Raw genomic sequence first — 17,131 nt, 5'->3', positions numbered from 1 at the left:
ATACATCTACAAAAACTCCTGATAAGTAGTTTTTGAGTGTATTTTCGTACTGTCTAGCAAGGATCCTTAATGTTTTAACTCTTGCAGTTACATCAGTCTGTTTCAGATGCTGACGTTAGTTTGCACTCACAAATATCACAGCCCTTACCTTTGTGTCACGTGAATGTTGTACATGCTTTATATCTCTCCGTATAACCTCATCGTCGTACATCTAGTTGTACTGTGGACGTATGGTTATATTTTCGCTACTAGCAATGCTTTCCAAAAAAGTGAATTGTTTGTTTCCAAAGTAAATGCATTTGACCCTCTGTTGTCCACTACTGGGACTAATGTGAAGCTATGTATAAGACAGCCCAGGATCGAAACAACTGCTACAATCAGTTCTTGTTCCCCTAACAGCTAAACTGTTTGCAGTAAAAGTACACAAAAATCTCGTAACTGCGGCTAACGCTACTATAACACAAGTACTTCATCTTGCTCCTAGCCTCTGACGTCACCGGAGCATCAGCCAGTAACAGAGCGTTTTCGATCACGTGACCAGAGCTTGATATTTAATTATTTTCAAGCTTTAATTAGGTAACAGGTGTTTCGTGAGAATATTGACCGTTAATGCTATTTAAATGTTATAATCAATCAGCATAACAATAATTCGAACCATTTTAACGTAGGAAAGCAGCCTATTATAAAATTGTACTGAATGCAATAAAAGAAGTGTACAATAGGTCAAGTCTGTAGGGGCTTGCCAGACGTATACGTTATTACAGTAATAAAATGTGATAGTTAAAACACGAATAAATTAGAATTTAAAATTGTTAAAAAGAAACAGTTAAGTGACAATATGTGATTCTGGGACCCTCTTCCCAAAACAGTGGGAAGTACTAGCCACCTGCCGTGGCTTCGCAAGGGTGGCCGACTTGTCTTTTCATTATGCCGCAGCAAGTGCATGATTGAACATACGAGTAAGTCCAAATGCTAGCCAAGCCTCCAGGTTACGCTGTTGTATTATACCACGAACAGCAGCTGTGCACTGTCAGCCGTGATCAGAATAGTGTTCTGCTTAGCTGCGAGTGGATTATGTAGGAGCTAAGCGGGAAAATTGTTTGTGCTCATATGGGGGATGCTTCTGTAACCACCAAAGCCGAAGTGTTTTGTGTTTCAAAGAGGCTTCGTGTCGAAGAATTATATTGCTTACAGGCAAAACGTAAAAACATCACCCACTACGTGTTGTGTTCATAGAATGAAGGCATTCACGACCGGCTGATATAGCTGCTGGTAAACCTTTCGGGGTGTGAGGTCGTGGTCCAAGAAACTCTTCTGTTCCTGAGGTTTCGTCCAGTACTGCGCTGGACATCCTCAGAGGCGCTCCTTCCCAGAGTCTTGCCGACTGACCGGTCGGACTTCCGAGAGCGACATGTATACTGGCGTGGTCGAAGTAACGCGTGATGAGCAAAGATAATCCTTGTCCAAGATAAAATAGTCTAGCGATTCTGCAGAGCTCTGTCCATATGTCACTAAGTTTCATTGCCTCCTCTTTCCCATTAAAATTATCCTGATGCGTATAAACTTCAATTTCTTCTCTATATGGTCGTAGATAATAATTTGACGTTTTAGATAAAATTTATGCTTCAGAAAACTTCACTTATTGTTTCCTGATTGAAGAGGATGCTCTGCTACAGCTGATGTCTCTATATTTCCTAGTCGGCAAAGACTTTTGTGCTCTTTTAGCCGTGTAGCTCCTCTTCTTAGTAACAATATAAACATCTCCGCACGTAGACCGAATTTTGTATATGCTACATTTCGAATCCTACCTGTGAAGGATAAACGCCCTCCTATGTCGACATGTGGTGCATACAAAATTCCGTGTACGTGTAGTGAAGTTTATATTGGAACTACGTAGATGATCGTAAATACTCGGCTGAAAGAGCACAAAAGCCTTTGCCGACTATGAAAAATAGAGAAATCAGGTGTAACAGAATATGCACTTCAGTCAGGAAACTATGAAGTGAAGTTTACTGAAACATAAATTTTCTCTACAACGTCAAATTATTATCCACGACTATGTAGAGAAGCCATTGAAGTTTATAAGCATCAGGATAATTTTGGAAGGAAAGAGGAGGCAATGAAACTTAGCGACATATGGACACTAGCTCTGCAGAATCGCTAGATAATTTTATCTTTAACAAGGATTATCTCTGCTCATCACGTGTTACTTCGACGACGCCCCCTTTCCTACGGTATATATGTGGCTCTCGGACGTCCAACCGGTCAGTCGACAAGATTTAGTGGAGGAGCGCCTCTGAGAATGTCCAGCGCAGTTCTGGACGAAATGTCAGGAACAGAAAAGTTTCTTGGTCCACGCCTCACATCCCGAAAGGTTTACCAGCAACTGTGTGTTGTGTGATCGTGGCAGACGATCATTGAAGATGATTGTGACGGAAGGTAAGAGGACAATAGCTGCAAAAGTTACTGCAAAACTGAATGTCGCACTCGCGAACCCTGCCAGCATCAAAAAAACATGAAGAGGGCTCCATAAGCTGGGAACTGCAGGGCGAACTGGTATTACAAAAGCACTGGTCAGTGACACAAATGTCCGTAACAGGGAAAAGTGGTGCCCAAGTCATAGGACGTGCTCTACGGAGCTATGCATCAAAGTAACTTGGTCGGATGAGCTTTTTGTTTCATACTGTTTCCGGCTTCTCGCCTAGTTTACGTCCTAAAGTGAAACATGGCATGAGTGCGGTGACGATTTGGACAGCCATATCGTGACATTCCATGGGCCCAGTGGTTACTCTGCAAGGCCGCATTACTGCCAAGAATTATAGGACGAGTTTGGCTGATCGTGTACATCCCAAGGTGCTAGTTTCCGAACGGTGATGCTGTGTTCCAGTACGACAGGGCCCGTGTTCACACAGCTCGCATTGCTCATTACTGCTTTTATGAGGACTAGGATGATTTGTCGCGTCTCCCCGGCCCACCACAATCACCAGATGTCAATATTATTGAGTCTTTGTGGTCTACTTGGGAGAAAATGGTGCGTGATCGCTATCGACCTCCATCATCGTTACCTGAGACTACCACTGTTTTGCAGGAAGAATGGTATAAGGTTCCTTTGGAAAGCATACAGTGTCTGGATTATCCATTCTGAGACGACGAAAAGTTGTTTTGATTGTCATCAGCTTCCCTACTCCGTATTAGCCATGGTAACGTGTTGTGTTTTTGGAGTTTCCACATTTTTGTGCAGTCCCTGTACGCAATCCTTCCTGCGGAATAAGTCGATCAGTTAGTGAAAAACGTGTCAAAATTCCTATAGTAGTTCGAGAGATTTACTTTCACATACAGACAGAAAAACATGGAAGGGGCTTTTATTTATAATGTATAAGATTGGTTCAGAGAGAAGAGTGGCCGTAGAGGGCAAAAATTGTAGGAGGAGAAAGAAATAGTTTTCGATATTTGGTGGAGGTGATACTCTAAAGGCGTTTATACTGAGTTCGAAACATGTTCTGCAACACTGTTCGGGGCTAGTGCTGGACTACCGATATTCACAACATATTGCCAACACAAAAACAGTGTTCCACGGCCTTGTCGGTACAGTTCAAAGGAACACTCTTGTGGCCTGGTACCACTAAAAGCAGCTACTCAGGGATAGTGTTGCTTGTTGTCTTGCCGTGTGTTTCTTACGATATGCAGTGGCGGAGAGGAAGCAAAATTTACGAACGTATCACATTTTATGAGGCAGAGAAGTACTTATGGTATGTTGGAAGTCATAGTTGTAAAAATCTTAAACAGAAAAGTGACTCCCTGCATGTAATTGCTGCGTTGCTTGAGATCAGCAGTAGTAACGAACAAAAAAATTAAGTGTTTCATTTCTCAATAGCACAACAATACGATAATAGGATGATTCGTTTTCTGACTTTGGAAAAATGCATCATCAGCAAGATACGTCAGCTGCCGCCCAGCGAAACGATAGTGACAAAGGTTTACGACGGTTTCTATGACGGAGAAATGAAGGTATGTCGGATGTGGCAGGGGGTTCATCAATCGCAGGTTCCTCTGTCACATTCAGAGTATGAGTGGCATGGGGGCTGAAGGAATTTATTTTTAATTGAAAATGACAATTTGGATTAATTTCAATATGAAAATAAAAATAAATTTATGATCAGTTAAATACATGCTCGAGTGCTATTAACGTAACTGAATTGGGTTTAAATAACCCTTCAGTCCTTCAATCAAAGCCTCACAAAGTGCAGGAACTGTTTGACAGATGGCTGTCTTTGAATTGTGGGATAAATATCCGAGGATCTGATAGGAATCTAATTTTGCAAAAAAAAAAAAAAAAAAAAAAAAAAGGATCAGTGGGCGACATTCTGAAGTCAGGAAAACCAGCTCACACAGCATGTCATTTTTGACATTTCTTCTATAGTATGTTTTTGTCCAGCAACAACGACTGCGTAGTTTTATACGTTTGCTTATTTCGTCGAATATCATGTCATAACGTAGCTCTCGATGCGAACACACAATATGAAATGTTTGCTACTAGTTCAGCGTAGCAGACGATGCGAATACATATGCAGAAATGTGTGTTCCCTAGTTTTTAAAGTCAGTGTAAATGCGTCTTACGGTAAGAGATTGGCACAGGAGGTGAAATCTGCTTCAAACCACGCAGAAGACTTACTAGAAAAATAGATAGGACATTGTACGGTATATTATGAGGTAGACGTACATGCCGTGACGTGTTTGCGGAACACTTAAGGGTGCGAGTGGCGGTCAAAGAGCGCGGACAGCGGGCCACCCGAGCAGCGGCCGGGGTTGCACAGCTGCGGCCAGCAATCTGCGGCGAGCGCGCATCTATTATTCATGGGCCGCAGGCTGCAGGCTGCGAGCCGCGGGCTGTGACCGCAGTCCGGCGTGGCCCTGGGCCGCTAATTAAAAGCGCGGGAGGAGGGAGGGCCCGCCCCGGCAGGTGGCGCCTCGGCGCTCGGCCCGGCCCGACCCCTCGCCTCCTAGCTGGCCGCAAGTGCAGCCAGCAGCCACGCCTCCCGAAAACTACTCGCCATAACGTTTTTCACCTCGTTTCACGCCATATTTCGTAGCTGAAGACGTTACACACTTTAGTGTTGTTGCGCAAGAATCAGAGTTTTCAAATTCGAATCGGCACAGTGGGAAAAGTCATCTGTTATTTCTGGATGACGTGGCACAGATGTGTAAACTTGTTCGTCATGTGTCGAGGAGCGAGGCCTTTGCGTGTGTCCTCCATTGGATGGGGAAGGAGGGCGACTGACAATTTCTCGAAGGGAGGCGCTGCTGCAATTAAAGCGCTGGATTCTCAATCGGCAGGAGCGCGGCTTAAACCGGAATCCACCCACAAATACAAGTTGTCCGGAAATTCCCGTTATAAACGGCTAGACTTGTAGAGGCGAATGAACACATAATATTTTAAAAAGGAACCCTTGTCCGGAAATTTCATCCAACTACGCTACAGAGCGTTGAAGTTATAGGCGCCGGCGCCTGTAAATGTATTTACAGCTTAATTCCGAGATGCTGTTACAAACTTTTTAGTATGATAGAGAAGCATAATTGTATCAATTGGAGGTAAGGCTCCCTACACCGGAAACGAGCGAGTCGAAAGTTATAAACGAAAACCTATTTGAGATCTCTGATTTAAATACATATACCGGCACCGTTGTTCCTAAGATTGTAAGGTAGGCAACTTTCAAAGATGGTCGTATGCACATGAAAAAGTGTAATAAACGTGGTTTATAAAATGCTTGTCATAAGAGGTATGAGCACTTGTTCAGTAGATGAGATGTGTTTCACACTAGCGAAGTTGAACAAGTGCTCATAGCTCTTCAGGTAGGTATTTCAGAGCCCGTGTTCAGTGGTCTTTTTTTCCTTGTTGTGGTGCATACTCCCACCTGTGATAGTTTCCTATGCTACAGTCTTGGCAACAGCAGTACCAGTACGTACGTTCCACAGGCCGAGGTATCAGAAAGGTTTTCGTTTATAACTTTCGACTCTGCCGTTTCCGGTACAGAGCCCCTTACCTCCAATTGACACATTTATCCTTCTTCATCGCGCTAAAAAGTTTACAACGTCAACACGGGATCATCCTGTATATACATCCATTTACGGGCGGTGGCACCTATAACTTTCAATATCTGTAGCGTCGTTCGATGACGTTTCAGGACGTCGATTGCTGCTCAAAATATTAGCCACTCATTCTCTCCTACAAGTTCTACAAGTAGGATCCTCGGATAATAAAATACAGCCTGTGGTTTAACACCAACACTGCAGAAACGGTAGCGTGGTTTCCGCAGTGGTGGGATTGAATCACAGCATGTATTTGTGATCTGATGATCGCCGGTGCCTCCCGAAACCGGTTATTTTCTCAGAAAAAAATGTCATTGTGCTAGAAAATAAATTATTTTCAAAACATTCCATCACGTGGTCTATAACTTCACAGAAATGTCGTTCTTTCCGTAAACATTTAGATTCATTGTCGATTTCCCTAGTTTGTGTGGTGCTTAGAACACAGCGAATTTCCTTCTGCGTCATTCAGTATTAAAAGCTTGTGATGCAACTCTAATTATCTCCTCGTCGACGGGACGTTTAACACAGATCTTGATTGTAAAGTCGTTGGCTGTGCACCCAAGCAGCCTTTCATAGTTTCTGCTCCTTTGGTTTTGTACACATGTGTAACTACACAGACACTTACTACCTGTTGTAAGTTGTCCTCATAGTCACCCGTGATCTGCTCTGCTGGTTTTCGCGATTAATGACGATGTAATTTTGAGATTTCATGACAGCTGCTACTAGTCAATTTCCATGACATGTTCCCACTTCCTTCTAATTGATACGGAATACTTGTGTTTGGTTCTTGCAGGATGTAAGTTAAGTATGCAAAGATTATTTCTTCAAGGTGGTGATAGAGGGGGGGGGGGGGGGGGGCTTACAAAGCGCAGGGTCATCTGTCGTCCCCTGCCCTTCGATTGGTACACCCTTGACACTGACGCATACGAAACTGATACACACTGCCTCACTAGGCTCGTAGAAAACAGAGGTGCTAGCTGAGTATTTCAGTATGTCGTTTCAGTGCAGATGGGAATGGACCACAGCACTCGGGTAACAACAAATGACTACGTTAATATCCTGCTGGCAGCGAGGTCAACAAAAAAAACTAGTAGCTCTCTCAGTGCTAAAAACTTCGCTGCAAATCGTTTCAGGAAATCAGTTTAAGAATCTAGCAGACACACCGTCTAAATATATTTCGGGAACTACCGACAAAAAGAATTCCAACTGGTAGGAATGATATCTTATATGAAAATCGAGCTTGTATATCTACCATCGGATTAATGGTTTGTACGGTCGCAAAATAGGCTTAATACTGACTAGATAGAAGATCTCAAGTGACATGTTGTCGTACACCACGACATGCCTGCTGTTTTTAACACTTCCTATTAGTACGTAACCCCTACGTCTATACTCTGCAAGCCACCTTGCGGTGTGTGACGGAGACCGTGTACCAATCGCGAAAGGTTTGCGGGGAGGACGGTTTTTCGCAAACCTCCGTGTCATCCCGAATTTTACATCCACGGTCTCTTCGAGAGATACTCTTAGGGGAAAGCAATGTATTGGTTGAGTCTTCCAGGAACGTATGTTCTCAGAAGTTTGACAGTAAGTTTCACCATGGTGCAGAACGCCTCTCTCGCAGCGTCTGCAACTGGAACTGGCTGAGCATCTCTCTGACGCTTTCGCGCTTTCTGAACGAACCTACAACGAAATGCGCTGCTCTTCGTTGGATCTTCTCTGTTTTCTCTATCAATCCTATCTGGTACGGATTCCAGACTGGCGAGCAGTATTTATGTATTGGTCGAGCGAGTGTTTTATAAGCTACTTCATGAGGATTCTTCCAATGAACCTGCCTTATCACAGAGTATTTTTATGTGGTTCGTTCCTCTATGAACTGCTCCGTACGCATAGTCATAAAGATTTTACGGATGTGTCTTCTTCCAGTGATTGTTCTGCAGTCGTGTAATCACACAATAGTGCGTCTTTCTCCCTATTTATACGAAGTATGTTACGTGTGTTTATGTTGAGGGTCAACAGCCGATACCTGCACCAAACGTCGATCCTCTGCATGTCTTCCTGCATTTCGCTACAATTTTCTAGAGATGCCACTCGTCTGTGTATAGCAACAGCATCTGCGAAATGCCTCGTGGAACTTCAGATGCTATCCACTTGGTCATTTTTGAAAATCAGTTGGTGCTATAACACTGCATTGGGGTACACCCGAAGGTCCTTTTCGCATGAAGATTTATCTCCCTTGAGTATGACGTGCTGCATTCTATTTGCTAGAAACTCTTCAGTCGAGTCACACAGTTGGTCTGATATTCCGTAAGCTCGTATTTTGTTCATTAGGCGGCAGTGCGTAACTCTGTTGAACGCCTTCCAGAAGTGAACGAACACGGTATGAACCTCGTCGCCGGTGATGGGTTGTCACAAATGGAAGCAATTTCTGCCATACTGCATTAATTCACAGCTAAAGTCAGTCATAATATTTTTGATATGCGCTCCTAGTTTCCCTTTAATCGTGGGACAAGGCACGATTGCAGATCGTAATTTACAAAATAGTACTTCAATTTCTACTCGCGCTATCATGATACGGACTACGTTTAACCCTTTACTCTCTGAACGTTAGTCTTGTAATGAAACGCACAAATTCCACTCCCACGGCGTCTGTAACTTACATCTCTGGGCTAGGAGGCATTAAATTTCATTTTCAAAAATCATTTAATTCGATATTCACAAACCCGATGGTTTTAAACGTCTCCTCTAGGCAACGTACTTGACGCGTGAGCTTTCCAGAAAGCCGACCACACGAGACTCCCTGTACAAAGAATTGCCCAAGCACTTCCAGCTGTGTCCAAAGCACTCGACAATGTAATGACATGCATCCCACGCCAGAAGTTTCCAGCAAAGTGTTTAGTATCAGCAGCAACTGTACATTTTACAAATTGTTCCTTGGTAGCCAACATCATTAGCCATTGAAACTTCTTGGCAGATTGAAACTGTGTGCCGGACCGAGACTCGAACTCGGGGCCTTTGCCTTTCGCGGGCAAGTGCTCTACCAACTGAGCTACCCGAGCACGATCCACGCCCCGTTTCATATCAGCGCACACTCCGCTGCAGAGTGAAAATCTCATTCTGGAAACATCCCCCAGGCTGTGGCTAAGCCATGTCTCCGCAATATCCTTTCTTTCAGGAGTGCTAGTTCTGCAAGGTTCGCAGGAGAGCTTCTGTAAAGTTTGGAAGGTAGGAGACGAGGTACTGACTGAAATAAAGCTGTGAGGATGGGGCGTGAGTCGTGCTTGGGTAGCTCAGTTAGTAGAGCACTTGCCCGCGAAAGGCAAAGGTACTGAGTTAGAGTCTCGGTCCGGCACACACTTTTAATCTGCAGGAAGTTTCATATCAGCGCACACTCCGCTGCAGAGTGAAAATCTCATTCTGGAATCATTAGCCATTCTTTCTCCAAATTCTAATAATAATTTAAATAAAAAAGTGAATTATAAACCTAGCTGGACATATGAAAACAGTCACGTTGGGAAAATATTGAATCACAGTAATCGTATTTCCTTCAAGATTTAACTGAGAGCTTCCATAATAGTGCAAGACAGTAGTTCACAAGTTGTGAGAAGTTACCCGTTGTACTGGTATGTAGTCACTCAAAAATGACTGTTTATTCACATCATGCAAGTTCCCTTTCTTTACTAAAAAGAAGTAGCTAAGTGCTTTAAAGTTCCAGAACTTCGATGCGTTTTATCCGGACCATATTTATTTAGTGTTGCAGGTTGTAGAAAACGTGTCTCAGTCAGCTGATGAAAACTTTCACAGTTAAAGATGCTGTCGATGAGATAACAGAACAACTTTGATAAATCACTATTCTCATTGAGGAACACGCCGTTTGGAAACTGATAATGGAGATAAATGTTATACGTTTTCCCTAAACTGGTTTTGGCGTATTTCCGTACAATTTAAGGCGAGAATAAGGATTTTTATACGGCTACTCGTTTTCAGACCATTTAAGTATGAAAATTCTTCTTGTTTGTGTGACATGACGAGTAGCTTCTGTCTCTACAGAATCTAATAATATTCAGATCGCACCAGGGTGGCAAAGTGTGTAAGACTGAGGATGTCGCTCTGGAAACTGTTCACTGATCCCACGTTTCTAGGTATTCCACACAAATTTTATTCCTGTGTACCTTTACGATAAAACCTATTGTTGTAGCGACGTGGTATTGACATGCCCGCACTGTTTAATACTTTCGTATATCTCCAGCCTGTAATACTGCCAAAGAAAGCCCTGCACTTTCTCGAAAAGTGTAACTAGTTTCTGGATGTGTGGCTCCTACACTACTGTAGTCGCTTGTACTATAAGCTGCTTTACTAACGCTACGTAGAGCCGCTTTTTCAAACTGTTGTATCTTTTATTTAAAACTATTAGGAGAGAAAATTCTGCTAGTATATCAGTTAACATGAGGAGATATTCTCTTCCTCATTTAAACGTTTCAGTAAACGTATGCAGCAGATCTTGAACCCCAACTACTGAAACTGGCGTGAAACGTAAAATATTACACGCTGACGGGCAAAAACCATATGACCCTGCTTAATAGCGTCCAACATTTGGAACCAGTATAGCAGTATGGATTGGACAAGTTGTTGCCATGTTTCCAGAGGTATGTGGCACCAGACGTCTACGCGCAGACCGCTCAATTCCCGTAAATTACGGACCGATTGTTTGTGGACGCGGAGGTGTCGGTCTATAGCCTGCGAGATGTGTGTTCCACCGGGATCACGTCAGGTGAATTTTGTGGTCAAGAGATCGAGGTGAGTTAACTATCGTGTTCCTCAAGCCACTATGGCGCAAAAATTATGCCCCTGTGACACGGACTGTTATCCTGCTGGAAGATGCCCCCGCCGTCCGAGATGAAATCAAGCGTGATGGGATGCAGGTGGTACGCAACAATGTTCACATAGTTACAGCTGTTACGGTGCCTTGGGTTACTACCACAGGTTCCAAGGAAGAACAGGTGAGTGCACCCCATAGCGCAGTAGTGCTCCCGCCGTCTGTCATGAGTGGCACGGTGCATGTTCCAAACAGCCGTTCACCATCGTGACGTGTCCGCTCACCGCCGTCGAGCAGATCTAAAGAGAAACGTGATTCGTCCGATCAGACGACACGATTCCATTGATGCACGGTCCAGCCTCGATGACTGCGTGCCCGCTGTAACAGGCCGGCCGGTGTGGCCGTGCGGTTCTAAGGGCTTCAGTTTGGAACCGCGTGACCGCTACGGTCGCAGGTTCGAATCCTGCCTCGAGCATGGATGTGTGTGATGTCCTTAGGTTAGTTATGTTTACGAAGTTCTAATTTCTAAGGGACTGATGACCTCAGAAGTAAGACCCATAGTGCTCAGAGCCGTTTGAACCATTTCACTGTAACAGTAAATGACAACGTCGTTTTGTCAACATGAAAACACACAGGGGTCGTCTGCCGCCGAGCAAGTGAGTGAGTTGAACAGCTAAGAAACACGTGTGTCCGCCCCAGTATTGTAATCCCGTGTCACATATGCCGCAGATCGCCTCCTTTCCCACCTTACAGAGGGGGCAAGCCTCGCACCTCCAAGTTCTGTGATGAGGCGTGGACTTCCAATACTTTGTAACTGAGACAGTGACGGCGAAATAGGGGAAAAAATGTAGTGGAGGCACAAGGCACGAGTACACACCAAAGCGCCGAGTGGGAATTCAAATATGTCCCGGCTACTTGGTCTGAACAGACTGAGGCAAAAGTGGCAAAAGCACGAAACTTGGAGAAATTTTTACTATCTTATCTCTTAGATATGATTCCTCATGTGCGATACCCAAGTTCATTGTGTAAAACTCCTGCAATTTTCACGTACTGTTCATTGCGGAAACGATTGTTTTCTATTTTCCTGAAACCGAGTGAAGAACTGCTTTGGTTAAGACATTGGACTCGCTTTCGAGAGAATTCGTGGGCTGATTCCTCGACTGGCTGTACAGATCTAAGTTTTCTACTTTTACTGTCTTAAAAATTGATTGCTGGAATGAATCTTTTACAGAGAACACGGGCGATTTCGTTTTCCGTGGCATGTGCCCCGAGTCTTCAAAAAAATGGCTCTGAGCACTATGGAACTTAACGACTGAGGTCGTCAGTCCCCTAGAACTTAGAACTACTTAAACCCAACTAACCTAAGGCAATCACACACATCCATGCCCGAGGCAGGATTCGAACCTGCGACCGTAGTGGTCGCGCGGTTCCAGACTGAAGCGTATAGAACCGCTCGGCCATACTGGCCGGCCCCCAGTCTTCGACGAAACGCCGAACTTTAATTTTACACCCCCCTCCCCCCACATTTTTTATTTTTTGAATAACTATAATGTGACTGCAACCTGGACACATTACGCTGAGCGGGACCGTGGAAACACGTGGTCGCTGCGTCAGCTGCCGTAACATCTCCGTGATACTGCGCCATTAAGCCAAGTCGTCATATCGGGGGAAGTGACAGCGATTTCTGTCGCCCGCCGATAAACCCTAACTGTTCGGTTACACTGTTGTATGGGGGCCAGTCTGCGCGCGCTATTCTCCCTACACAGATGGTTTTCCGTCCTGTAGTTTCTCGCTGCGACGTCGATAGAATTTTTAAGTTCTCGCACGGAATGAGCCCCTGCCTTCATTATCATCAGTGCGCTGCCGAGTTTGCAGTTCTCGAGATTTTTTGACACATCTTGATGGCTGGATGAGTTGATTTCATATGTTGAGGTGATATACTTGTGGATGTACGTAGATTCTCCCATTTTGAGCATGGAGGTAGAGCCTTCTAGCCTTGAAATCGGTAGCAAAAAGCACAGTCGTTTTATACAGAAATAATAAGGGAATAAACAGTATTTATTTTCCGATGTGACAATTTTAGCAGTCGACGTCTCTTCGTTCTCCAGCACAGTGAAAGCTAGAACACGCAATGGCCCTTACCTGCATTGCCCACAAGCCCTCGGAATCTCGAAGATAAAATTCTTGTAGAACAACTATAAATCGATTTATAGAACAATGCAAATCATGTACACTACACAGATTTCCAAGTGACGTTGCTTTTTTTCCGCAACTATTATCACCACAAACACTGTGTTGACCAAATTCTGTTTCACACCGAATGTCTTTATTCAAGTGGATACCTCCGCCAATTCATCTACATCTACGTCACTACTCTGCAATTCACATTTAAGTGCTTGGCAGAGGGTTCATCGAACCACAATCATACTATCTCTCTACTATTCCACTCCCGAACAGCGAGCGGGAAAAACGAACACCTAAACCTTTCTGTTTGAGCTCTGATTTCTCTTATTTTATTTTGATGATCATTCCTACCTATGTAGGTTGGGCTCAACAAAATATTTTCGCATTCGGAAGAGAAAGTTGGTGACTGAAATTTCGTAAAAAGGTCTCGCCGCGACGAAAAACGTCTATGCTGTAATGACTTCCATCCCAACTTGTGTATCATATCTGCCACACTCTCTCCCCTATAACGTGATAATACAAAACGAGCTGCCCTTTTTTGCACCCTTTCGACGTCCTCCGTCAATCCCACCTGGTAAGGATCCCACACTGCGCAGCAATATTCTAACAGAGGACGAACGAGTGTAGTGTAAGCTGTCTCTTTAGTGGACTTGTTGCATCTTCTAAGTGTCCTGCCAATGAAACGCAACCTTTGGCTCGCCTTCCCGACAATATTATCTATGTGGTCCTTCCAACTGAAGTTGTTCGTAATTTTAACACCCAGGTACTTAGTTGAATTGACAGCCTTGAGAATTGTACTATTTATCGAGTAATCGAATTCCAACGGATTTCTTTTGGAACTCATGTGGATCATCTCACACTTTTCGTTATTTAGCGTCAACTGCCACCTGACACACCATACAGCAATCTTTTCTAAATCGCTTTGCAACTGATACTGGTCTTCGGATGACCTTACTAGACGGTAAATTACAGCATCATCTGCGAACAGTCTAAGAGAACTGCTCAGATTGTCACCCAGGTCATTTATATAGATCAGGAACAGTAGAGGTCCCAGGACGCTTCCCTGGGGAACACCTGATATCACTTCATCTTGCTATACAGAAGCGTGGCATTAACATCATAATCACTGTCTGAAGATACAATCCTTTTTAAACATGACGTTTACAGAACACACTCGCTGTAAATTATGTAAACAGTAACCGCATTCGAGTTTTCCACACAATCACCGGGTTGATTAAACGCCAGTTGCATAACACAACACTAGTTCGAAGTTAACACCATCCATCAGTTTAAAAGAATTTATACAGTCGCTACTTGAGAAAAGAACGCCCTACAGTCAAAAGATTTCCACAGAAATGCACAACTAGTTGCATTTTCTCGAGATATACCGCTTAGGTGTTGTGCGAGTGCTAGCTGGTGCAAGACTGAAAATTTTCGTTGTCAGTACTGCCATCTCAGAAATTATATAATCATTTGAAAACTGGCTAGGTTAGATTTTTCTGGTTGATGTGGATTGTAAGTATTAGCAGTAAATCGGTTTATAATAAATGTGGTCGTTTAGGAAATTAGAACACTTTATGAAACGGAATACCCCATTTATGGGGCCTAGCTCCACATTCAGAGTTGCCGTAAATTATGCAAAAATCTTAATAGCTTACTCAATTAATAAAGTGTGTCAGGTGACGTACAAAATCCAGACCAAGAAAGGTATAAGGGTATAACGGCAAATGGCGGAATCTAAGAAGCACGGAGGCAAAATCCGCAATGGAAAACGTAATTGGTTACAAATTTTAATATTAATTATCTCGTAAGTTAATTAGTTCCACAGTAATGGAAGAACGTTACTGAAAAGTCGGAATGCCAGTCTTTCTCATGAGTGGTGTCACTATGTCCATAAACACATATTAGTTCACACGAGAATTGTAAAGTCGTATTATACAAAATTATTCGATGGTTCATATCTTTTGATCACCTAGGGTTCCAGTGAAACTAGATACATTATAGCAATTATCACACTGATAATACCACCTTGAGTAATGGTTCCAAAGGGGGAAAAGCGTAGTTAACGTTTAGAAATGAGCACTTACCACATTCATATTACTTACAAAATGTATGTAAATTGAAAAGTAAGTAAAGAAAAAAAAAGAGGAGCTGAGAGACTCCAGCTTGCTCTATTTAAAACATTTTAAATGATAACACTAGCGCTATTTGACTGTGGGTTTTTATTATTACCTAAACTGGAAAGGAATCTGGCTTGAAACTGCTGAAATGAGGATATGGTGTAAAATGACAAGAAACAACTGGACGCAAAGAAAGCCAACCTGCAGGTTTTACGTGAAGCAGACAAAGAGAGAAGGTTATTAAAGGAAATGGTAAAGAGAAAAATAAAATTTCTCGGTCATGTCATCAGATACCACACCTTTTCTAGTAATGTTTGTGAAGGAAAAGTGCTGGGAGAGAAAAGAAGAGGACCGCCTAGGATGAAGTATTCGGAAGACAGAAACGAATATTCATTGGCAGAAGAGAGGTTGGATCGAGCTTTTAGCGAACCCGGATCCCCTGTCATGCAGGGATTTTTCCTCGGTGGGAACACTAGTACGGGGTACTCTCAGACTCGTGAGCCCAACAAAGGAGCGGCTTCAAGATCAAGAAACCCAACTACCGCGACAACAAGGGGCTGATCCCACAACCCCCTCCCGAGCATTAACTTGCCGGCGAGCATTAACTTGCTGAAATGTAAGCCCAGGATGGCTAGCCATGAAGGACAACGAAACGGGGCGTCGAAGATCATCGACGTTCCGCTGTGCTGTAAGGATGACGAACAGACGGAGCTTGCTGTAAATGAAGCGGCCTCCCAGACAATCACTCTGGTTGTAGGGCCACGTGATGGGCGACAGTGGAGCTGGTATCCCACCACTGTCGGAGTCATCTCCAGACACTTCTTCGCCTTCGAGTCCCGTTGATTGGACTAGAATTGTCTTCGGTGATGATTCGTTTCGAACCGAGCCACGACGACCAGGGAAGACGTGTCTGCAGACGCATGTCAGAAGGACATCCAACAACCCTATCAATCAATGCCAAACCGAATAACTTCTTGCATAAGGGCCGGAGGTGACCAAGTCGTTATTAACTTGCTCAATTTGTGAAGCTCTTTCCTTTGAATAAATCATCCAATTTTTTGAATTCATTAGCAGTCGTTTGCCTGTACATGCACATCACATCTACCGATTTTCGTCCCATCCGGATAATTCCTTCGTTGTGCCTCTTATTTTTCAGTAGAGGATATCCTGAGCAAAACTTCAGTTGCTGTTGCAGTATATCGCAGAAGTGACACGAAAACAGATTTAAGTGCCTGAAACTGGCAACTCGATACCCGCAGAAAAAACTGACATTTGTTACGAGATTTGTGCTGAAATACAGCTCGAATGGTAGAGCAGATTAGAAACTAAGCCGCTTATCGGAGCGATTATACGTCATAAAAACAAAGCTGCTGACAGGCGCGTTCTTTTCAGGGTTTAGTGGGAGGCAAACTGCATCTGCCTGCGATGTGTTGCGGAACCGCCGCCACACCAGGGAAGCTTTCTGAGTGCGCGCAGCAGCAGTGCCATTGTGTGCCGCGACAGTCGACTGTCGACACTCTGCCGGACCCTTCGCCGTGGCGCTGACGTGATAGCCGAAGGCGCCTAAAATCACACACAGTCAGTGAGCGGGGATTTTTGTGCATGAAGGACTTAAATTTGAGCAGAAACTTACACACTGGGCGCGGCCCCATACCCGTTTTTTTCTTAAATACATCTGACAAAAAAATTGAAACACCCGCAAGACGCGATCAGTAGCTTCGTACACGTACGCACCTTTGGTGGTTGTGTACACGATTAGGAGCTGCAGTTCACTGTGACAAGTAGAATGGCCACCGAGGAGCATTATTGTTGTTTATGTTCGGTGTTCTTAACAGGCCTGTTACTGTGTGCGAGGGGCGTTAACAGCGTCTCATGTCGATTGATCACTGTAACAGACATAGAGATGCAGAGTACTCTTGTGAGAAAA

General features: G+C 43.9%; 1 protein-coding gene and 1 non-coding gene across 2 annotated transcripts in view; one reads left to right on the top strand and one right to left on the bottom strand.

Moving 5' to 3' along the window:
- The window catches only part of LOC126272070 (E3 ubiquitin-protein ligase MIB1), a 1,610,869-nt gene that overhangs the window by 1,373,907 nt on the left and 219,831 nt on the right, over positions 1-17,131 (top strand). The window lies entirely within an intron of this gene.
- On the bottom strand, positions 9,070-9,144 carry Trnas-cga (transfer RNA serine (anticodon CGA)). Its single transcript has one exon. It is a non-coding gene; the product is annotated as a tRNA-Ser (tRNA).

Source organism: Schistocerca gregaria, chromosome 5, assembly GCF_023897955.1.
Source record: "Schistocerca gregaria isolate iqSchGreg1 chromosome 5, iqSchGreg1.2, whole genome shotgun sequence".
In the NCBI taxonomy this organism is placed as follows: domain Eukaryota; kingdom Metazoa; phylum Arthropoda; class Insecta; order Orthoptera; family Acrididae; genus Schistocerca; species Schistocerca gregaria.
Note: the sequence above shows the minus strand (reverse complement) of the source record. Positions and strands in the feature narration are given on the sequence as shown.